Source organism: Triturus cristatus, chromosome 9, assembly GCF_964204655.1.
Source record: "Triturus cristatus chromosome 9, aTriCri1.1, whole genome shotgun sequence".
Taxonomy (NCBI): Eukaryota; Metazoa; Chordata; class Amphibia; order Caudata; family Salamandridae; genus Triturus; species Triturus cristatus.
In genome coordinates, this window is record NC_140592.1 from 1,035,686,544 (window position 1) to 1,035,710,230 (window position 23,687).

At 46.4% G+C, this 23,687-nt stretch overlaps 1 protein-coding gene across 1 annotated transcript in view; it reads right to left on the reverse strand.

Moving 5' to 3' along the window:
* Positions 1–23,687, reverse strand: part of LOC146799298 (uncharacterized) — a 216,288-nt gene that overhangs the window by 152,193 nt on the left and 40,408 nt on the right. Inside the window, exon 2 of the mRNA XM_085626828.1 lies at positions 21,634–21,661. The gene's annotated coding sequence lies outside the window, so the exon portion shown is untranslated. The remainder of the gene's footprint in view (positions 1–21,633; positions 21,662–23,687) is intronic.

The following is a 23,687-nucleotide window of genomic DNA, read 5'->3' on the forward strand; positions in this document are numbered from 1 at the left end:
GCCGTCGACGATGGAGTGGTCGTCGATGTTGATAGGGAATGAGACGCGACAGAAGTGGAAACTGTCGTCGTCGACGAGGTGACATGTACTGCCGTCGATGGAGATTCTAGTCGTTGAAGCCACCGTCGACGAGGTAGTAGTCGACGGGGTGTAAGAAGGCTTTTTGAAGGCATGAAGAACTTCCTGAGGAGAAAACTTCGCTGGCAGAGTCTTAGGAGGGACCTCTGAAGACTTTAAGCACCTTTTTTGAGGTGGCTGCGAATAAGGGCCCGGAGAGGCCACCCTTGGTCTTTTCTGAGAGGACTGTGAAGAGATGAAAGAGCCCTCACTTTCCTCAGAAGACAATGCTGTATCTTTCTCTTTTAGCCTCTACAGCCAGATTAAGAGGCGCCCCTCATGGTCTTTAAGGCTTTTGGAGGAAAATGTACGACATACCTTACAATCCTTTGAAGAGTGGTTAGGATAAAGGCAGTAGAGACAGTCCTTGTGCTTCCTGTGGGAAAAAGAGACTTCATGTGGACGATCAACACAAGACCTGAAAAGGCCCTTCTTCGGAGTGTCTGCCATGAGGAACTGAAGAACTTCACTCAAAAATGGAAAGTCGAAGTAAGAAACACTGGTAATCCAGAAACAAAAAACAAGGAAGGCTAAGCAGAGCTCAGTGGAGACTCCATTAGCACGATGTGCGGTAGAAAATCTGAGGGACTAGAGCTCCTTCCAGGTAGGTTCTAGAGTGTGGTGATAGCCGATTGGCTACTCTCCAAAGTTGGGTCCCTTTTTACAAAAGGACGTGGATATGTTACCAAGGTGAGGCCTTTGGCCTATTACTCGATCAATTTATATAGAGCGCTGCTCACCCGCTAGGGTCTCAAGGCGCGGGGGGGGGGGGGGGGTTTGTCCGTTACTGCTCGAAAAGCCAGGTCTTGAGTTGCTTCCTGAAGGAGAGATGGTCCTGGGTCAGCCGTAGGTGGATGGGGAGGGAGTTCCATGTCTTGGCTGCCAGGTAGGTGAAGGATCTTCCTCCGGCGGTGGCTCTGCGAATGCGTGGTACGGTGGCGAGGGCGAGGCTGGTCGATCGCAGCTGGCGGGTGGGCGTGTAGAAAGTGAGGCGGTTGTTGAGGTACTTGGGGCCCAGGTCGTGGAGAGCCTTGTGTGCGTGGGTGAGGAGTCGGAACGTGATCCTCTTGCTGACGGGGAGCCAGTGCAGGTGTCTCTTGGGCGGAGATGTGGTTGTGGCGGGGGATGTCCAGGACGAGTCGTGAGGAGGCGTTCTGTATGCGCTGGAGTCTTTTCTGTAGTTTGGCTGTGGTTCCCGCGTAGAGGGTGTTCCCGTAGTCCAGTCGGCTGGTGACGAATGCCTGGGTGACCGTTTTCCTGGTTTCGGCGGGGATCCATCGAAAGATCTTTCGGAGCATGCGCAGGGTGTTGAAACAGGACGACAAGACGGCGTTGACTTGTTTGGTCATCGAGAGGGAGGAGTCCAGGATGAAGCCCAGGTTTCGTGCGTGGTCCGTTGGCTTGGGGGTGGTGCCCAGGGCAGAGGGCCACCAGGAGTCGTCCCAGGCGGAGGGGGATGATCCCAGGATGAGGACTTCCGTCTTATCTGAGTTCAGTTTCAGGCGTCTGTTCTTCATCCACTCGGCGAAGTCTTTCATTCCTTCGTGTAGGTTGGCTCTGGCGGTGGCGGGGTCGTTGGTGAGGGAGAGGATCAGCTGGGTGTCGTCGGCGTAGGAAATGATGTTAAAGTTGTGTTGGCGTGCGATGGCCGCGAGGGGGCTCATGTAGACGTTGAAGAGGGTGGGGCTGAGCGAGGATCCTTGAGGTACGCCGCAGGTGACTTCGGTGGCCGCGGAACGGAACGGGGGGAGGCGGACTCTCTGGGTTCTTCCGGCGAGGAACGAGATGATCCACTCCAGTGCCTTCTCTTGGATTCCGGTGTTGCTGAGGCACTGTATTAGTGTGCGGTGGCAAATTTACTCTATATGTCTGAGACATTACTTTATTTACGTACCGGGGACTCCCATCCCGACGACGGGGAATGATTCAGGCATGTGAATCTATGGAAGATACCCTAATACTGGATAAAAATACATTTTCTTTGAGCTACAGGAAGGATTTAGACAAGTACATTAGATCAGTTATTAAGGTTCTGTGCGATTTATTGGCAAACAGTACTGATGGGAAAAGGCCACCTCGATCTAGTATTCATAGACCTTAGAGCAGCCTTCGACTTGATTTCCCGGAAAAGGTTGTGGAAGGTTTCAGATAACATGGTAGTACCAGAAAGCATTTTTGACACCCTGGTAGACTCCACATTGGTAACCTTGCATATGTTCAGTTTGGAAAGAATGGGGAACAAACTGACTTTTGAATGGGGAGTGAAATATGGTGGCATCCTACCGTCTTCTCCTTTTTCATTAATGATCTAGCGCAGGCACTTGACTTTTCAATAATAATGCTCCCAAGATAGGCTTAGTTAAGACACCCGCTCAACTGTTCGCCAAGGAAGTTAGTTATATCCAAGGCTCCCTGCTTTCCATTTTTACAGATAGAGACAGAAAACAATTACTTTGTCTGCATTTATTTTTAAATGTGGATAAAAACGGAAACTGGATATTTGAGTGATTCTAAATACACTTTGCCATGACTGCCAGGCCAATAACGGTGTGGATTGATAGGTAAGGGAGTTAAAAAAGAAAGAAATTAGTAAAGAGGCTTAAACAGCAGTAGCTATGCACAAGGCTAATACTGAAAAGTGCATATTTTCATACGAGTGCATTGATTTATCTTCACTGAAACCTGGTAGGCATTCAAGCACGACTGCATATTTATTGGTTAAATAAATGTGAAAATGTACCAGTTTCATCTTTACTTTTTACATAAAATCCATAGTAAATATGGATAAATACAGATGAATTTGAATAAATATGGATAAATACAGACGGAAATGACAAAAATAAATACCATAAAACCGGGAGCCCTACGTTATATCTAAAACCCCTGCCGGCCTCCCGGCCATTCTAAACAATTTCCTGCACTTTTTATCAGAACGTGGCCTGGAACTTAATATAGAAAAACAAAATATAAGGCCAAAAATCCGTACAAGTCAATTCGGGCAAACATTTTCGTGGGTAATGAGCCTCTTGACCAATTTTACACCTTTGCCTACTTGGGGCTACATTTGTCACATAATTTTAGCTGGAAGCATGCAGTGAGTAGAAGTGTGCTTAGGCTGACCTAAGAGACAGGAGCGGTCCTTAAAATGGCAAAAACGAAACTTAAAAATTAGCTACCAGCTCTCGAGGGTCAAAGCTAAAAACTCAGTATTATAAAGGAGCCGAATTTTGGGGCCATGTGGATATAAAGGAGTTGACACACGAAGAAAACAAATTCCTAAGGAGTTTGACTTATCTTCCCACAAGTAGCCCTTTGGCTCCTTGTATGTTAAAATGAGACCTGTTATATTGGCATAGGCTTTGGTCCATCCGAGAACTGGAACCCTACAGACAACCTATCAAATAACTACTAGCCCAGAGGGACCATTTAAGAATTCCATCGGCTAGCGAATACAAAGAATAAGCTTTACCATCTTGGTCTTGATTCCCTTTGGGCTAACCCAGAAGAAGCCATTAAGCTACCTAGCCAACAGATAAAAGATAAGTGCAGAGAATTTCTACGGGGAGAAAAGATTAAGTACTGCAGGCCAGGAAATCTCACTGAGCAATTCTTAGATCATAAGAGTTTTCCATGGTATGAAACATCTTTTGAAGCTATACAAGGCTCTCAAGCCATACAACCTTATCTGAAATTAAGATATGGCACACTTCTGATCCTTGGGTGTACCTCAAGGTGGAACGATGGGAATAGCTCTGACACATGCCCTGCATGCGCCCATTCATCTGAATACATTTCTCATTTCATATTTTTTTTGCCCAGCCTGTACAGTCCCTTGCAAAAGATGGATCATTCCAGTGCGCCATCTCCAGGAGGTGAGATGATGTAAGATTGCACTTGATTGAATTTCGAAATCTGACATGAGGGAGGTGACTGAGGTTAGCAGGGCTAGATTTCTGCAGGTTACATGGCTATGCCGTAATAAATGCTTGGTGGCCCCTTAACTGTAAGGATAAGGAGTTGGTCCTTTATTCCAAATAAACGTCTAGCGGTCTCTTATTGTAAGGTGGTCAAATCACTAGCCCTTAACTATGAATTCAGTATTTAGGGCTTTGGGATATTAGCCTCTGAATATTAGTCGTCCTTACGTGGAGAGGGAGTAAATAACTTAACAGGAGACGTAGGTCCTGGAGGTAAAATTGTATTTTTATGTCATAAATAAAGTAGCGCTAAAAGTTAACTTTTGATAGGTCTATCAAGTTTTAAAATATTTTGCCTTTTATTTATTTTTTATACATTAATCATTTCTGCTCATTTGTTAAAAGATGGGAAATATTCGGAAACTGTAAACCAGATATTTTAAATGATATGTCTTTATTATGCAAGTTTTATTAATATATTTTATCCGAAATCAACTTGATTGAGGATGATGAAAACTACATTGGGCGACACTGCGAGCCTCATGAGGTGCAAGACGGAGGGATCCTCGACCTCTGCTAAAGCGGAAGTAAAATTATACACAATGGACAACTTGTAGCATTGCGCTCCATGCGGTTTCGGCAAATATAAAATGAATACACACGCAAGGGCTCAGAACTAGGTCACAGAAAATGTTCTCAAGTTTCAGCCCTAGAGAATTTCAAGAAGTTTAAAGCAACACTCTTAGACAAATAAATGTACTCTGCTCTGCGTTCAGTAGGAAGTCACACAAGGTCGTGTGCACGAATACAAATAACGCAGGAGCAGCAGGAAGGGAAAATAACAAAAAGAGGGCAAGTGGTAATGACGCCAATAGCAAGACAGATGCAAAAGAACTAGGCCACGCAACAGGTCAATGGATGAAATAGTCAGACTGACCATCGCCTACAGTGTTACCTTCTTATGCCCCGGTTTGGACCACGGAGCAAGAAACCGTAGCACAAGCACTTGAACATACAGGCACAGAGAGGGGGTAGCCTGGAAGTCTGAGCTACCCCTACTAGTGATGCACTTGGAAAGGGTTGCACAGCTAGCTCCACAAGCACGCGGCTCGGTTTTTAAGTAACATGCTCCAAAGCGGACTCCATTGCTACTTGCTGCTTTAAATTGTAAATTGTAAATTGATACTTGTATAGCGCACTACTCACCCGCAAGGGTCTCAAGGCGCTTGTACGAATACCGCTGTGGAACCCATCCTGGCTTTCCCTGTGAGGCGTCCACTCCTGGGCAACCCCAAGGTGGAGGCCAGGCATCCTTAGCGTTGTGGGGGCCGTTGTGGAGATTAAGCAAGCTATTGCCCAGAGTTGCAGAGTGGGACTCCATGATTGGAATGGCACCGAGGCGAGAATTATCAGGTCCGTGGAATTTTGAGCCCAAGACCCGCCGAGGCAGGGAATTGAACCCTGGTCCCGGGCTAGACCTCTGCATCAGGGTCTGCCGCTCTAATCATAGAGCCACACTTCTCCACGTGGAATGAGCCTTGGTCCAGTGTGAAAGAGTCCATGGTCCACTACTAGGAGCAACATTCTTTCGGACTAGGCTTCGTGTAGGGAGTGCCCGTCCCCTTTAAAGGGAGAGCCAAGGCCTGCGAGCAGACCAAAAGAGCAGCAAAGGCCCTGGCAGACATATATAGTATGTAGCCTGTTCTGTCTGAGAAGATTATGGAATGCGCGCGCATACACTCCCCCCGCCCCCTCCGCAGCTCACCAAGACGTCGGCATCTGCACCCTCCCTGTTGGTGAATGGAAAGCGTGGTGAAATGCCGTGCGTTCGACAAACAAAAGGCGGTGTGGCACGCGCACCTGAAGACCGCGCCTGCACGGCTGGAATGTGGACGAAGGAGTCTTGCGACCGCCGTGAACTTTGCACAGGGAGGTTACCTGTACATGCATCCCTGGCTTGGAGTGAAGTGCATGAACATACACACACATACTGCACATGTAAAACGAACAAATGCTTCGATTCGACACTGCCACTGAAGGGCCTGTTCATTAGAGAGGACAGTCAGACACTGGGGACAATACAACAATGCAGTCCGCGAGCCCGGGGCAATAGAGTAGATTTATATATTTGAATCCCTCATTCTTGTCCAAACTTACAAGCACTGGAAGAGTGACTGCTACAATCTGACGCAAGAACCAGCAATGAGATTAAAAGGCAGACGGACCTACTAGGATCGAACCAGACAGGACTTCGTTTTAGAGTATGCAGAGGTGGTATAGCTCTGACCCAGGTGCCACGGAGATGATGTACTTGTTTGGAGAACAGTAAAAGCTTCCCAGGCTTAAGGTAAATCGAAGCCAATGTAAAGTGAAGGCCACGTCTGCAGAGGAGTGTAACAAGAACCTCAAGGTAGTCTTCATCAAGCCATCCACCACATGCGTACCCTTTCAGAAGTGTTACAACAAACAAATGATGGACGGAATGCTGACAATGCAGACATTCTCCCCCAGTCAAGAGATCTGGGTTAAATCCATCGTTCTTTTGCCCACTACACCACCCCAGTTTAGACATGACCATATGCAAATCAGTCTTGACCCTGTGCCTCATGGGAACAGTCCGGCGTAGTGAGCACGGGTGTTGTAACGCTTTTCGCCCTAAGTGGGATGGGTATTCCCAGACGTGGGACCCGTGCTCACTACGCCACTGGAGTCAAGCTATCCTGGCTGATGACGGCTGATAGCCAGAAACCGGTCCTAGGATGCTTGATTCCGGTCCAGGGAAGACATGGCTTGGCAGTTCGGGCTGGACTGTTCCCATGAGGCACAGGGTCAAGACTGATTTGCATATGGCCATGTCTGAACTGGGGTGGCGTAGTGGGCAAAAGAACGATGGATTTAACCCAGATCTCTTGACTGGGGGAGAATGTCTGCATCGTCAGCATTCCGTCCATCATTTGTTTGTTACCCTTTCAGAAGTGTGCAGTTAGGAGAATTGATCTAAACCGGTTATTGCGTCACAGTATTTTATTAGAAGAGCAAACATCCTGTAGTCGATTATATGAAGGAACACTCGCTGGTCATCCTTTTGATAAGGAGGTCTTTGACTGCCCATATCTTTTTGTTTCCAATGTTGCAAGGACGGTGAAGCTCTTCAGGAGTAATCCAAAACCTAGAGGAATAGTAAAGCATGATTACTAAATCAGAATGCAGGGTCCCCTCTTGATAGATGTTTCACTGTCCAGGCAATACAGGCTTTCGGGTTAACTCGTTTCAGTGTTGTGTGCATTTGTGAGAGAGAAGAGTCCTAGGTTGATTTTGAGAACCTAGGACCAGAGAGGCCTTCTTCTCTTTGGCCTTTAGATACATTTTGGAAAGAACTTTATTCGCGGTCAGTTAAGTCTGGAACTATAGTGGTGATTTGACTAGTATGGTAACATTCTCTGGCTGGAAATGCTGCTACATCTCATGGCTGGGCAGTGTTTAAAGCTAAGAATCCTCGGACATTAAAAGCATGTATGGCCACTGCTATGTACTTCTAGTTTCATCCGATCCCATGCATAATCAACTTCCTGTCAGAGGAGGCACACAGTCGAACAGAACCTTCAGTACTTCCAAGCAAGTCTATAATGCAAGACAGACACTGGCAAAGCAAATTGCTCTTGCCTGTAGGAGCAGCTATTGGCTAGGTCGGACAAGTTACTTACGTTCGGTAACGCCTTATCTGTTAGAGACAGTCTAGCCACAGAATTTGTTTTTCACCAAGCATCTAGGATAGTGGTTAAAACAGGACACCAGACCTTTAGAAAACACGGAACGCAGTGTCACTTGGAATGCTCTGCAAAAAACCAAGTTCAACAAAGATTGGAGTGATATTGTTTGTATTTGCAGTAATTCAGCTACATATATGAAAAAGTTGTGTGATGACCTGTCAAAATTAATACCGGAGCTGAAGTGCTTCCCTGCAAGTAATCCTTGCCACTGGTTATATGGTACGCGGAAAGCATCTTTACAATCTTCAGAGTTAATGAGGAATGCTATGGACTTTTCAGTCCATTCTGGTGCACGGTTTTCTTATGCACAGGAACTAAAACGCAAATATTTATCATTTTGTGCTTTGTGTGGCCACAAAAAAAGAGTCATCCCAACTATGTCCCTTAGCTGATGGTTCTCAGTCCAAGGGGCGATCAATGCTATATTATCCATGTGGCAACCATTTACAGACTTTTTGCTGAGGGATAATGCCAAAGGCAAGAAATGTGAGGATCCTTGGTCACATATTGATAGTGATGTGAAAAAGAGTACTCTACTGCATTCTTAGATTTTTAGAGGAAAACATAACTGCTGTAGTGAACATAATAAAAAAAACTAGATCCTTGTCTGCCAAGTGTTCAGCATAATTGATGTAGATGTGAAACATCTCCTTGAGAGTAGGCAGGACGACACCTTTAGCGACTTTGGCACTGCAACATGGTCCATGTTAGAGTGCTTGCCACTTGGTAAGCAAAGCAATGGTGAAGAGCAATTCAGGAACTTTTATTTTACAATGTATGAGAAATGGCTTGCAATGATGCATAGAAAATGTCCCTTCACCACCAGTGGCATTTGAAGTCAATGAAACCTCACTGTGGTACCCTGTTCTAGATCTCTTCCGTAAAGGGGAATTTCCTACGTAGTTTCAAAAGTGCTGCTTAATTTTTGACCGCTTTAAACACTGAGGGCATAAGCACCCAGATCAGTGCAAATATTGTAGACCCTGCCCTGAGAATTGCAATTTTCAAGTGAACCAGTATTGGCATGGAAATCTAGGTCAGTGGCCAGAGTTAACACATTGTGTACTGGCTATTTTGGCATTTCCCATCTCAGGTGCCAATGTTGAGAGGGCCTTTTAACAGAAATTGACATGGAAAGAAAAGAGCGAGTGCACATGACCAAAGACTCATTGTAGTACACCATACAATACTTCTTCACTAAGTTTAATTTGCAAAAATCTATTTGGATCTCATATGCACTATACTTACACTGTCTATATTCCATTCGCTAGAGTGCAGAAATCAAGCAATAATAAAAGCAAAACTTTCCATAAACACCGTAAAAACACGGTTTCTGTAGTTTTTAATGGCGTGAAAATGTGTAACCACTGTTTTTTTTAAGGCATGGAAATTACTTGAGAACACTGAAAAAAAACCCACCAGAATTTACCAAAAATAGAAACTGAAAACAGGAAAGCCTAATTATACTGTTAGTTAATGTCTGTCCCCTTAAATGTAATAGCTGTTCAACCAATTTGTTGTGCATGTGTCAAAGTCCAACACAACATGTAAAAAACAGTCGTCTTCTTTATGGTGCAATTTGTAAATTAATGTTTTTGCGTGTGTAAAGTGTATTTAATCCTAAGAAGTAAAAAGACAAACTGCAACTGGTCAAAATTGTGAGAAAAACTTCTTGATAGCAAGATACGTTTAGAAAAGGTTTCAGAAGGATAATCCATTTACGGACAATAGGAACAAGGTATAGGTTCCTATTTTGGAAATTGATTGAAAGCCATGGTCTGGGAGGCACACTTTTATGAACAGTTTATATTGATTCCAGCCCCCACAGTCCAGAACTGAATCACTCCCCTATCCACGAGACATCAAAAGCCATCGTAGCCAACTGCTCCGCCAAGCCGATCAGTGCAGTATCCCGTACAGTCTCAGTAAATTGAGGCAAGCACTCCTGCATGGCATTAAGCCAGACTGGTCCCAATGGACAACTGAACTTAGTGATCCCGGTCGCTAGGGCCTTGGCCAAGACCTTAGTCTCAACGTTTAGGAGTGAGATGGACCTATAAAAGAGCTGCACACTTTCGGAGGCTTGACTGATTTGTGAATCACCATGATTGCGGCTGTACGCTGATCCTCTGGCAAACAGCCAGCTTCTCTAGCCGCCCAGAACATGTACAGCAATCTTGTCGGACATGCCTTTAAATAATTCTATCGGCAAACCATTATACCCCACCACCTTCCCGGACTGCAGGGCCCTGAGGGCTGCTGCTAGTTCGTCCCCAGTGAGATCAGCGTCCAAGACATCTGCATCCACATCTGCCACATTCTGAAGCAAATTATCCTTTTGCTGAAAGCACATCACTTCCTTGATCATGTAGCACTAGTTAGGGCGGTGCTTGATGACCATAAGAATCTCACTTGGCGAAGGATGAGCTGGACATGCAGCCACTCTACGTCATCAGCCACTGTGATGCTCTCATAGCCGATGCCTTGTTGATAATTTCAGTGGCGCCATAACCACGTCTCCTGGGCGAGGGGGAATCGCTGCGCACAAGCACGACTGTAGCTGTCTGGGCAGTCAATTACGTTGCTGCGGGTTACTAAACTACATGTAAATCAGAGCCAAAGTAAATAAAAACAAGAAACGAGATAAGGACATAAATTACAGCCCTCGGCTGAGCATATTTGTTCTGTGCAACGAGAGAGACTTGCTGTGCTACCTGCAGAGTAAAGTTAGGCGTGCGCCGCCATGCTAAAATATGAAGCATGGTGGCAGTGTTTGATTCTCCACGGCGCCCAAAACACTAGAAAACATGCCACAAAATATAAATAAAATAAGATATGCGCTAAGAACGTTGTTGTTATCTGGGCCTCACACTAGTCAAACGAGACATTGCTAGGGTCTGAAAGCATGAATCTTTACTGTCGCTTACAGTGTGAAAGAAGGGTCTAGATTTCTGTATGGGCTTCAAAAGCCCGGTCTTGGAGACCTGAGGATGCCCCCGTAAACACTACAAAATTTGGAAGAGGTGGGCTGATTATAGGGGGACTGTATTTGGAACCTCCTCCCCCGCACAATGCTGAGGAACCAGTACTTTGACATTAAATCGACCAACATCTACATAAGGCTGGTATTCAATTCGACCATGGATGGCAGAAGCTCTCTCTTTCTATAAGACTCATATTTCTTGAACGGAGGTAATGTGGCATAGTTGTTCGCTTCCTTTTTACTAATTTTTTTCTTCTTTTGTTACGTCCTTAGCCTTTTCTGCAATGTATTTTTTGTGGAACCATTCCTCTATAAATACGGAAAATGTTGATACATATATTTGTATGTCTTTGCAGTGGGCGTTCTATGAGGCCCTTGTACTGTATTGGATGTCAACAATAAAATAGGTTGTGGAAAAAAAAAAAGCGGTTGTTCATGCAGCTGGCAAGCCACAAAAACAAAAAAACAAAAAAAAAATAGTGCACAGAGTATCAGAAATAACTTTAAGGGGAAGAGCACACGTAACAGGGGCAATCCATATGGGAGGCTACAAAAGCCCAAAGGGAGGAACTAGGAAGCTATTTAACCAAACAAAAGCCGGCCTTTATGAAGGACAGAAAGAAGAACCAATTAAAAAGATGAGGTGCTCCAGGCCCATATTCTAGATTCACAATGTCTCGAAGAGAGAGTGCATGCGCTGCCTAAGCGAGACCTAAAAAAACTTGAGGAACACCACAAATTTCAAATGAATAGTCACCAAACCATCACGTTAAACCAAAGGGGTCAATTATCCAACAACCAATGGACAACAACCTCTTGAAGTCTATCCAGCAGGGCATCATGCGCTTATGTGCCAATAGCAGTGGCTATGACCACCGCCATCAACCATGCCACAGTCCTGATTTGGAGCCTCTAAATGCTTCTCTCCCATCTAGCAGTGCTGTTACAGTACATGTGCCAAGTCTGAACTCAGATGGTCAACCATGCAAAACACTGGATTCCAAATACTGGTAAATTTGAACGTCAACCATTTTCTCTGAACTGAAAAAAATCTGAAGATGCTATAAACTCTCCTCCTGGGCACAATGGCAAAACACCTTTATTTATTCAGTTTCAAGTTAACAACAGCCATCATCGCAGCCCTTGCAACAAAAGTCACAGTACATAGTGAGCACCTGGAGGGCTATTCCAATGCGTTAACAATAATAGATTTGCAGGAGGCGCTAGCCCAGTGACATGACAGTGAAACCTCCAAAGTGCACATCCATTCACAGCCTAATGCAAAGGGCCAAAGGACCTCCAACTTCCCATGTCGGTGCTCTCCCCACTAGAAAGTGCATCTCCAGAGGCTACAAATCTTTATCCCAGGGCAACCCAGGTAGTCCCCAAGCTTGGTATCCCATTTTCTGTACTTCATAAGGAGTTTCTCCACCAAAGACCACTCAGCCACATTCCTATTCCAAAGCTCCTTCAATAGGGCACGCTGCCCTATCCATGCGATAGCCACCCACCGCCAGGCCAACACCAACACCAGCTGCAAATACACGTCATCTTTTACCTCCAGGGTCTACAAATGTTCCCCAATTAACAGAACTACAGAGTAAGGGTGCCTCGCAAAGATTGGTATCTGTGAGCTTGACAACCACCCAAGCCCAAAAGGCCTTCACCTGTGGGCAACCCCAGGAAATCTGCCACCAAAAACATACAGTGTGAAAACGCGGATGAGTGAGCCCGGGACAACCGGTACAAAGCTGGGGGTGTCACATAGGTGCAATGGAGGACATTAAAGTGGTGAAGTGAGCAACACGGGCCCAGTCTGAGTCTGACAGTGGAGAGCCTAGATAATCCTCCCAGGCCAATGGGCGCATTATGCCCGACCAGCGATATCCGCCTCCATAATTTATACAGCTGGGACACCAAAATGTCATTCCGACCCACAGGTCAACGGAGCCCCCAACATGCCAAGACACCGTTGGCATCGCGAGGAATGTCGTCCAAGTCTGCCTGGGAATTTCAGCGAAGCCAGTGTAGTGTAGAAAGTGACCAGACCCCCACCGCAAACACCTGCACATCCTCAAAGGAGATAAAGTGCTTATTGGGGTACAAGTCACCCAGCAGTTCATAACACCTATCCCGTCACACCTGGAAGGACATATTGACCTCCATGTGACGGATCAGAACAAGAATCTATACCGGTAGCTCCTGAAGGAAGGGCACCCTCCTGAGCACTAGACACCAGCCTCTGCTACACGTGTGCGGTATAACCACCAATGCTAAAGCATCCGAAATGCCCCCCCCTCCCCCTATCAACGCCGGGAGCTCTGGACCATCAACCAGTTCTGCCAATAGTCCTTTCTCCCAGATACTGCCATTGGCCACCCGCTAAGCCGCACCTCCAGTCCACCCTCCTTATAACTCATTAAGTTGACACGAGCCACCCTACTGAGCTTACCCTCTCAAAGTAGTGAGGAGAGTAAGAAATCCAGCTACCTAAACATACTTGTGTAAGAAAAAACAATTGGTTCTGTCGGGGTGTATACAATTACTTAGAGTACTGTTTTAGTACTAAGGTAAATGACTTTTTATAAAGCATACATCAATGATTCCAAAATAATTTAATTCACAGACCGAGAAAACAAACAAACACACACACCAGGATAGAATAGTCAATAATGTATTCTGAATGAGCATAAATACTAGAGGCTGTCACAATTACACATACAATTGTGTCAAGAAACAGTAAGTGACTGTAGTGAACAAAGTGACATAGTGATTGAGTGATATAGACAGTACACTATATACAAAACAAATACATGTGGAACCTCCACGTGGCACCGAAAACTGGTCACAATGTCCGCCCTCAAGGTCACTGTCGCGCCTTCTGCTGTGAACAAATGGGATATTGTCGGTAAGAGCCGCCTCCGTGTGCATAATCCAGGCCAGCAGCCAGCCCAACTTATCGTCCTCTTGATGCAATCTCGGACGATACTGCTTCAATGTATACTTGTACAATCTGCCCCACGTATTCGCTATGTATTCAGTCTCTTCTCTGACTGAGATTGGACTAGATAACTCCTGCACCAGCATACCGACCAGACTAGTCTCTGCCATATGAAGTGCTTTCTGCAGCGGATGTTTCAAGCAGATCGGCCCCAGACAGTGCACCCACAATACTGCCTTCATAGCCTCCACCCAGTGGTCCTACAAGCGATTATGTCCTAGTTATGATCCATGTATTCGGTCAACGCCCGATACATCGCTTCCTTACCCACCATATCAGACCAGACCTCCACCGGGCATTTCCACGCTTGTCTCTGTGCCGCAGCCCACACCCACGTCAGCGTACAACAAACAGGGTAGAGATCAGAACAGAACCTAGCTAAATGAGATACAGTCACCTGCTTAGCAAGGGGGACACCGACAACCTATCCGATCTACTGCATGTGTTGTAAGGGAGTGGCATGTATATGCCTTCAGGGACAGGTGAAGTGAACACAAAGCATCAGCTAGCCCCAGATTATGCATCACCACCCTCCGGGCATTTATATGCAGGGTTTAGCACCCACCCGGGGTGGTAATCTATCCAGGTCCCTGTCAATCACACAATTTAAGTCGCACAACTACTATAGGGGCGCATCTGCATCCTGACTAACCAAGTCCTTTATAGGGGAGGTCGAAACTCAGAGTTCTACTTACAGTTTTCTAAAATACTCAGTGAAATTCCACTGACTTACGCATGCGGCTGAAAGCATATGTATAGCCGCCCAGTCCTAATCATATGTTGTTGTGATGATCCTTGTCCGGGAGTGGAAACTAGGACACTAAAACAGCTGGGATGCCAAATTAGGTAATGATGCTGACTCCGACCCATTAATACAACAAAAAACTTGAGTTTTAAAGGGAAAGGAAGGCGATAGTGATCCTTTTATTGCCAGAAGCTCTTTTTATACATCTGGTCAGCGTGATCGGATGTATTATGATTTGCGCAGTGTACAGTTTCATATACAAGTATCGCCAAAATGCAGAAAAGAAAAACAAGATGTCCTTGATCAAAGCAGTTAATGTCAGTCTAGCAAGAAGGCTGTGAATTAGGGAATCTTATTAGGATCCAAACTATTTCGTTTTTTTCCCCAGAAGTATTTCAAGTCACAGAACCATAAACATAATGTCACCTGTGCACTATGATTAATGAAGGGGGTGGGGGAGGACCCCGACTTGCTCAGTGTCGCCTTCTCTCTCACTTTGGGGTTGAAGCCTGTAGAAACAGTGCTTGAGGACTTTGCTGGCCGAGGCGGGCTGTGCTGAACAGCCATGGTGTAGTGCCCCCCTAGCCGGGGGTGCGAATGGTAGGCGGAGACAGTCCACATGGGCTGCACCAGAGAGGAAGAGGCCTGCAGGTGTGAGGGACCCAGCTGTAGGCGCTTGGTTGCATCTCCTTCTGGCGCTGGGGATGCAGAAGGATGGCACTGGCTTGCTTCTTGGCGCTATCCAGTGCTGTGTACACCGTGGCCCCAGAGCAGTAGGCAGACCGGAGGCTGAAGGAGGAGTAAAAACGGGCCCGGCCGCTGTGGTGTATAAGGACATCAGGCATGAGGCAGAAGCAGGATAATGAGCGCTATACTCTACATACTTTCTTCTCTGCTCAGCGCTCCCTCCTCATACTTCCTCTCCGCTAGGACCACTCTCTGAACTCTGAGTAAACTCTCAGTGCTCGGCCAGCTGCCCAGCTCTAGCCAGTTGCACGATCCAGCTTTGTTGACTGGCCTCCAGTCCACTCGTGACTGTCACCTGATTGAGTCACATGAGATGAAGTGAGCTGGGCACGGCCTAAGTAGGCTGCACCTGGGTGGGACCACTGAGATCACACCACTGAGCCAGTGCTGCAATTGCTCCTAGGAATGGATATCCGAGAGTAAAGAGCTAGCGCTGCATGCACTTATCTATTCAGTTAAATGTGCCAGGGATGGTGTACTTCGATCCACCAGCAGCTGGTGATGTTTTTTTGCCAAACTTCGCACTCCAAGCGGAGCGCCGAAACTCCACCAGTGGAGCGGAGTTCACTGCCTAGCACTAGTCCTGTAGCCTGTAAATGAAGTGCAGATCATCCATATTTGGAGCAAACGAATTGAACAGGGACACTGCCTTCCCATCCAGCACACCCTCTAGTAGCACATACCTGCCCTCAACATCAGCCTCTGCATAGGAAAGAGAGAACGGTATACCCAGTGCCACCCAAACCAACACACCCCAAGCATAAGCAGAGTAGGAGGCATGGAAGACCGGTCCCCTCCAGTATGTAGCCACCCTCTCTGCATCCAAATCATCCAAGTGAATCTCCTGTAGACAAGCTATGCTGATAAGACATTTCCGGAGAGCACACTGGGCTGCTTAGTATAGGACCCCAGTCCGCAGACATTCCGAATGAAAATAGGACTGTACTCATCCCCCTTTGCCTCAGGACCCTCCCGCACTCAACCCCCAGCAACTCATTTAACACATCAGAATCACAACAAAGAACGCCCTCCTCAGACAAACATAGTACAAAAAAAGGCCTACACTTGCCCACCCAGTTTGTGTGGCAGGGCCAACAAACATCCCCTACCCTGTTCAACAGAGATAGAACCTCATACACATGACTCCCCCACCCAACAGCATATATCAGCAAAAGCACCCGATTACCTGGGAGGGGGGCATTTTGAATGGGACTCAGGCACCACCATGCCTCAGTCATTATAATGTCAATCCATTTCGGAGTAGGGGACACACACACACACACAAAGTCAAAACAGGCATCCAGCATGTGTCCCAATCTCTCCCAGAGGGCAGCAAACAATACACAAGCAGCAGAAGCCCCATAGCAAACACTACCCCTGCCCACTAGCAAGTATCACAGAAGAATTAACTATAAGCACAACAGTAGGATTAGATCTGAATCAAGTCAGTTAGCATTGTGTCTGACACACAGTCTACTACGACACAGAGGATGCCAAGCAAGCCGATGAGAGAACAGATTGCTCCCCTTGTGCAACTGTGGAGCATCACACCCCTGACACCTGCATGGCGCAGTCTTTCTGGATCGTGACTGAAGGCAAATCCGGTGAGCCAGCATCCAGTGCCCCCCTCCGGGACCAGCCACACCAAGAACCACGTCCAGGGCCAGCTTCCAAACCAGATTGCCGACTGCCGCCACCCCCCCCCCCGCCCACCCCCCCCCCCGCTGGAGGGCCGCTGTTTTGTCCCACATCTACAGCCCTTCCAAGACAATCACCGGTTGTTCAAAGAAGTGCGCCTTTCCCTGCAAAATGACCTTCAGTTTTGATGGATACAAGAACATGCACTTCACCAGGAACCGCAGCATGGCTCCTCCCAGCTCTCAGCTCCCGTCAGCCCTTCAAGTCCATGGGCCATTCATTGGGTCCGATGAGTCACATCCACCACAGAGGCATCAGCAGGCAGAGCTGGGTCCAGTCCAGCAGGGGAGCTCACAGCCAGAACCAGCACCTCAGCCACACCACTGCCCCCCCCCCCCCCGCCCCAGAAATCTTGTCCCCTGGTCCACCTGCCACCCACCAGCAGTCAGCAGTTCCCGAGGTAGCCACCTTCTGCCAAGGTCAGCCAGTCCACACCTCTGGGCACCAAGAACATCACACGCTCTAAGGAATCCTCTTGTGTTCCAGGCAGGTCCATTCTAGGCCCCTATCGAATCTGCATCCCCTCCCCCGCCCCACAGGGCAAAACAGCAGGCAACCCACAATCCAATTCAAAACTGTCTGAAAACCTACACTTTCAGGCCCTCAATCCCATCCGGGGCAGCGTTACCTCGTCCCCAGAACACTGGCCTACAGGACCACCGGTGATACCCCAAGCCCAGAACAGGCCACCGCAGGCCCCGGCTCACCTTGCTAATAGGCTTCCGCCGCTCCAGTTGTGATGCGGCCCAGGCCCAGTCCACTTTTCCCAATGGCCAAGCAGGCCTCTTTCACTGGACCAACACACAGCCCCTTGCTCACCTCGCAGTGACAGACTCTGCAGCATTCCCATCAAAGAGCCACATGCCGACCAGGTCCTGACAGACCTCAACAGTATGGCCGCACCAGCATCGCTCCTTGTACTGGCAGCTCCAGGCTTCCATCCGTATAACCAACAGCTCACAGGCGGGGGGCCCAAAGCATGCATGCTACAGTCAGTTGCCGAATGCAGCAGGTGGATGGTAGGATGAAGTAGGATTTAGGCGGTCAGGCCAGGAGCCACCACAACGATGTCCTGTCGGCCATCTTGTCAAGCCACGCTCACCACAATGACATTACTCCATCATTTTAACTCCTGCATTACTCCTTGAATAAATTCTTTATAGCTGCATGCTTAAAAAGTGGGATTTCTTCCCGCATGAGATGAATGCATAAAGGAACCTTGCTGACTGAGCAATTTTTTCTAGGTATAGAAACAGGTCTTCAATGTTTTCTTCCCCAACAAAGATGGGACACTACTTGAAGAATGCTGTTGTCTAGTTATAGATTTGAACTCTTTGGTTGCCTTGCCCAAATACTGAATCTGTGATAACGTGTACAACTTTATCTAGAGAAGAGTAAAGAAACAATTGAGATGGAAAAAAGCCCACAGGCTTCAGATTATAGACGTAAAGTTGTATGTTTTTGAAAGTCAAAGGCTACGAAAGAATCACATGACTAAATAGCAATTCAGAGACAGGTAGGGGCTGATTCAGGAAGATTGGACTCTAAAATAGATCAATGAAAGGCACAATGAACTATCTGAAGTACATCCATAGGTACTTTAAATTCTTCAGAACGTACTCAATTTCCCCATAGGTTCTAGAGACTACTTCCACAATTTGGGAGGACATGAAGCAAGGAATGAATAAAGGGTTAAGGCACATTCCTCGATCAGGCTCACTACCCACTAGTGTGAAAGAAAAGTATAAACTGCAAAATGAAAACAGTGTTCCTCCTACAAAGATGAATGACCAAGGATCACAAGCCAATTGTTAATCTGCAGCTACTGCCATCAGACAACATGAAGAGGATAATGTCTGCAGTGTTCAGTGGATGGAGCCCTGAAAACTTGTCAAGATTTTCCTAAGCGATTGGAGTCATAAGAGAAACTAAACTGATTGGTACGAGACTGAGGCAGGAATTCCAGGAAGATTATTTACATTGAAACTTTCAGCCCTATGGCTCTTTTTCCAGAGCTGAAGAAGTCCTTTAGCAGGACTTCATCAGGGTTGGGTTGTTTTTCAGTTCCTAATGTCTCACAGTGTAGGAAACTGTAAGCAAGCAGATGTCCAACCAAGGTTCCAGGTAGTATGTAGAGTGGTAATGTACCCTCTTATTCAATCTCACTCGTCAGTGTCTGTGTTGCGAATCACGAGCAAACTGAAACATTAGGAACTGAAGAACTTGCTAATCCTGATGAGGTCCTTATGGACGAAAAGCGTTAGGCTGGGCTGATGTGCAAATGTAAAAAAACTTGAATAAAGTGGGTTTGAAACTCATGTGTGAGACTTCAGGGGAATATTATTGGATGTTATTTGTTGATGTATCTTGTCCTAATGCTCTGAATTACGCTGTATTGATTTTATGCACCTTTTCATTTGTCATTGTTGGTTTTGGACGGTTTGTGACTTCGGAGCAGTGGGGTCACAAGGAGTCGAGTACAGAGAAAAAAGATAATGACTACAATCATACACTAGTGAGACATCCAATGGCTTACACTGCTAGTACTTAAATTTTTCTTGCTTGTCCTCAATCTCCCTAGAAAAACCCACTTCACCCCCACCTCAGGGAACTCCACTCGCGCCCTGTATAGAAAAGAGGCCAGTTCAAGCTCCTGACACATGCATACAAGGCCCTACATAAGAGTGGACCCGCCTACTTGAACCCCTGCCTGAACTTCCATCAGCCCACCAGACACCTCTGCTCCGTGTCCCTTTCTCCAACTCTCACCTCATGCATCCAATGTAGCAGCATCCCAAGTAGCATAGCAGATGCAGAGTTTGCTTCTTCTCATACCTAGAAGCAAAGACATGGAACAATGTACCCTTTCATCTATGAACCTCCCCATCTCTTCCAGAGTTCCTAAAGTCCCAGACGACTTGGCTAATCGGGTAATCATTTGGACCCTACCAGTGTCTGGAAGCCCTCACAGGTGGAACCAGAGTGGTTCTTTCCAGAGAAAAACAAAAGGGGAGAGGGAGAGATACAGAAGAGGGGGGTGTTCTTTAAGATGACACCGTATTAGGGACAAGCAGGGGAGCTGAGCACATAGTAGATCTCAGACAGGGATGGACCTTTGACAAATGTGTGACAAGGCCTCCCCCTCATACCCCAGTTGGAGCGGATGCCCTGTTAATTTGGAGTAATCCCTCTTAGAAAACAGCAGCAAGTATTAGACTTGTCCCGGATGGGTGGACACATGAGACGCGGCTGGACATGGGGGACGGCCCAAGTTGTCAGAGTTAGGTTTGAGTACCCATACACGAATCATAGTAAGGGGGGGGGGGGGGTCACATCAGGGGGAGGATAGGTAGATGGGGGCACACTGACATGGGTTGAGGGAGGGAGAGGGTGCCCGGGCGGGAAGGGTGACTTTTCTTCTGCACAATTATTTGCAAAGTCATGTGTATCACTCTCCGGTGGCGGGCTGGAGCTGTTGTGGAATTGTATTGGGATGTTGGTACGAAAATAATAAAAAATGTGTTAACAAAAAAAAAAAAAGTATTAGACTTGTCCCTATAAATCATAGAGTGTGACACATGCAAGTTGCATGCCCACTTTGCATTCACGTCTTTGAGGGAAGAGACTTCTTCGTATCCCACCCTGACGAAAGCCCAGGACCATTACTAGGCCAATAGAAAGGGCTGAAACATGGTGTCTAGTTTAGGGTCATAAGACCATTACATCCTCCTACCCTACTATAGTAAAAGATTGTAACCTTCCCTCCCACTCCATTAATAAACGATGCTTTAGGAGTGGGGGAGAAATGTTATCTTTAAACGTTAAGCCCCCATACAAAAAAATCTTCATAAGTGCTCCCTGAAAGACGGTTGAACCCACCCCAAACTTTAGGAGTTGGGATGAGCCCGATGATGAAGCATGTCACTATTCGTGTGAGTGAAGGCTATATTAAGAAAAGGATCTCTTTCCCCTCCCACTGATAACAGCGGGTGGCGAAAGACTGGCGTAAAAACTCTTAATAAGGCGTCATCTTAAAGAAGACCCCTCCCCCCGTATCTCTCCCTCTTCCCTTTTGATTTTCTCTGGAAAGAACCACGTTGGCACCAGAAGGGATAATTAATTGTTTTTTGGGGATAATTTATAAGGAGGAAGTATCCCTTTCTACCTCTTTGGTGAGGACCTCTCTTCCCTTTTAGGGCCCTCCCAAGGTCCCTAACCTTGGGAAATAGATACTCTCACAGGTGACCAGTAGCATGCTACAAATCTACTGATTAAATGACTGATCAACCAAAGAATTGGATTCACAGGTATCATAACACCACAGTTCATCAAAACTGGGTGAATAAAGTTGCCTTCTAGGGAGTGATGGTTTGATCAGGAGTAAATGAACAGATGCTCTACAGAATGAAGGTATTTTGCCGTTCAGCATCAGAACAGAAAGGTTAACCAACAGTCAAACATTACCTGGAAGAAGCCATAGTTGCAAAGTCTTTCACTTTCATGAGCATTAAGCACCTCACAAAGTGTAGTAGCAGTGTGCAACATAGGAATTATTAGTTCTTAAACATATCCAAAGCCCAAACATTTCATATTAATCACAATAGACGGTTTATTGGAAGCAAACATTCAAATATTGTTTCTAAAAATGTACTTACCGAAAACTCATCAGCTCCTGACATCGTACTGAAAAACAGAATTGAAAAAACATTTTTGGAAACTATTTGGGGGGGGAAAAAAATGCTAAAATTTCCTAACAAATGTTCTATTCAATCGCCCCAGCACTGTTCTTCCTTTTGATATTAATAAAATGATAGGCTGCAAGCAAACAGTTAAGTGGGCTATACATATCAAGAGGTGGGACATTCAGCAGCAGGGCTCTTGCTTTATGTTGCTATTTAGCATACGGTATCCTTAAATAAGATATTTCATTTAATCCCAATTATGTTCTTCTAATAGACACCAGATTCACAGGAATAATGATTCAGCAGCGGTTTCCGCACAGATATACATTTTACCACACTTATCACAATCCATCATCTGCATGAATTGAAGATAAAAAATATTGTAGCAGAAACAAATCAAAAGTTATTAACACTAAACAGGAACCACACATGGTGTTGCAGTGGAAGACCATTTGCAGAGGTTGATTGGTCACATTACAATTCTGATTGCTATACATAGGTGTTAACCTGGTGGCACAGAGGTGAAACTTTTATACATACCATATCATGGTTTCTTAAAATGACAATATAGTGAAATAACACTGTTGCAGAAGGTGCCACACTGAGTTGCAAAATTTGCTTTTTCTTGATGCATACGCAAGAGGTCCCGAACAAGCTCCTACACTTGAATTGAAAAATTCATAAACAGGATAGTTGCATGTGTGTGGGTTAATGGGATGATTACACCCCCATCCCAGTGCCAAGGGGTACCCATCAGGGATGCCCCCTGTCATCTATACTATTTGCCATAGCTATGGTGTCGCTTGCAGCTAGATTGCGTCAGCATGATTTGCATCGGGCCTGGCATTTAAAGCTCACATAAGTCTAGTATCTATTTATGCAAATGAGTTCACCCTGTATATGAGTGACTTGCAAAATAACTTAGAACCATTGATTAGAGAATCAACAAGGTACGGGATATATCAGATATCACCATCAACTGGGACAAGTCGATCCTATTCTCAATGACAGCTGTGATGTCGGAGTTCACCTCGGAGTTTCCACTGCAGTGGGCGAGGGAGCCGGTTAGATATTTAGGAATTTGGCCCAGTAGGGACCTAGATCTGTGGAAGGTTAATTATGGAAGCTTAATGACATGGCCAAATTAGCGTGTGGAGAGCTGGCAGAAGCTTCTGCAATCATTAACTGAGCGAGCAACTACCCATTGCTAAGATGGTGATCCTCCCCAAATTTAATTATCTGTTCATTAACCTACCACTTCTCCAACCACTAGATTTCTGCAGCCAGCTGCGTTCGCGGCTGGTATTCCTTAAGAGGGAATGTGGACAGCCTCGAATCACATGGGAGATGAAGACGCTCCCTTTTGAGCAGGGCAGGATAGGGGCTCCAGATATGGATTTATATTACTAAAGCGCCCAAGATACATTTGTGCACTGTTGGCTATTCCCTGCACAGTTTCTGGCACACACTGCACATGAGCATGACCAGGCTGCACCATGCCCCCTTGAGATGGCACTATACCTGGTCCTTAGGCATCGAGGGTGCTAATAGACACTGAGGCTTGCACGATTTGGGCATGGGATGAATTTTGATGGAGGGTCGGGCTGAGATACCCATTTGCCCCTTCGGTGCCACTCACTGGACATCCCTCCTTTTGTATTACCCTTGATGCTGGGACCTGCAATAGGCTGTGCAATCTACAGCTGACTTCCATGGGTGTGGTGGACCCAGTACTTACCTCGCACCACAACAAGGACCAGATGTGCCTCTTTTAGACCCTTTCACTTATTACCAATTGTGGGCTGCCATACGGGCAATTCAAGATTCCTTTCTGAAGGCTCAACCTACATTTCAGTTACTAGAGGCGACTCTTACAAACCCTTCCTTGCTCAGGTTGGTCATGAGACTTTACCCTGGGATGCAGGAGACTACGCTAGTGTGAGTTCACGCCGGCTGGCGTGGGATGCAGATATAGTGACCCCCTCCCGCCACTCGCTGACGACCAATCAAAGTACTGTTGTACGCAA